Raw genomic sequence first — 1,277 nt, forward strand, 5'->3', positions numbered from 1 at the left:
ACATGCTAAATTAATATGTGACCAAAGGTTATTTGTTTCCAACCTAAGCTTTGGTACTCCAAGGCTTGGGATCCACAAGGTAAATATATAACTAGCATCTTCTGCCCCACTCCATATGATATTCTACCCATCTAGTTGTGATGTTTACATCGATACACACACACACACACACACACACATACACACACAAAGTTCCTAAAAGGAACAAGAAAGTAATGGATTCTTTTAGATCAATTGTCACATGTACAAGCACACACCCAAATGGGGAGGATTTAAAGTTAAGGAATATATAGGAGCTGAAGTAGATGTCTCTTGAAGCATCTAATCAAATCTGAGTCATTACCTCCATAACAGAAGTGCCACCTGTTACCATATTTCTGAGCAATTTCTTCATCTCAATGCTTCAAGCCAAAGACATTTGCTACAATAATGTTAGGATGTTGCTCTTTTATTCTTCTCTAAATGGTTCTCTTGCATCTGTGCCTTTACTTTGAGATGCTTAAGATTGTATATGGAAATAGGCAAGATATAAACAAGGGTAGAAGGATTTCTGTATAAACTACCAAGGTAAAGGGAATAATTCCTTCTGTTACTGGGTGGCTAGGAGGGTACCTGAGTTAGGCAGTGGGAGGCTTCTCTCCCAGTGTTTTAATGTGGTTGGAGGCAGGATCAGAAATGTTTTATGGAAGTTCTTAATTTCCAGTTCGCTCATTGGACATTATGGCCTCAAAGGAATTATGGTGCTAGATCCTAAAATAGGTCTATTAAATCTAAGTTAACTTTTGGTAAAATAAACTTGCCAAGGTCAACATTGTTTATATAGGACAATGGATTCTGAATTTTTAAAAACTCAATTACATGGAAGCTTTTGGGAATAGTGATCACCTAGGCTTATTTTGGTCTGTTAGTTTTTACTTTATAATACTCATTCTCTGTGATGATTGAAGTCAGTTGACTGTTCTCAAATAAGATTTTAATTAAATTGATAAATCCTCAGTAAAATATATGAAATGTTTATAAAGTTGCCCCAGGCTTTTTCTCTGTCAAAAGTCTGGCAATTAATGGTAATTTTAGAATAACTCTCAAAATTTTATTTGTGTTGCTTGAAGACCACATGAGCAAATTTATGGTTTCAGACATGATGAATAGCTAGTATTGTACTTGCTCCCCCACCTTAAATAACTATAAAACCTGCAAGGAACATATAAAATAACTATTTGCAGTCATGAGACTAGAGCCAAGGCAAAGCTACAATCCTTGGGAGAGAGGGGCACACC

This window comes from Lemur catta, chromosome 11 (assembly GCF_020740605.2).
Source record: "Lemur catta isolate mLemCat1 chromosome 11, mLemCat1.pri, whole genome shotgun sequence".
Lineage (NCBI taxonomy): Eukaryota > Metazoa > Chordata > Mammalia > Primates > Lemuridae > Lemur > Lemur catta.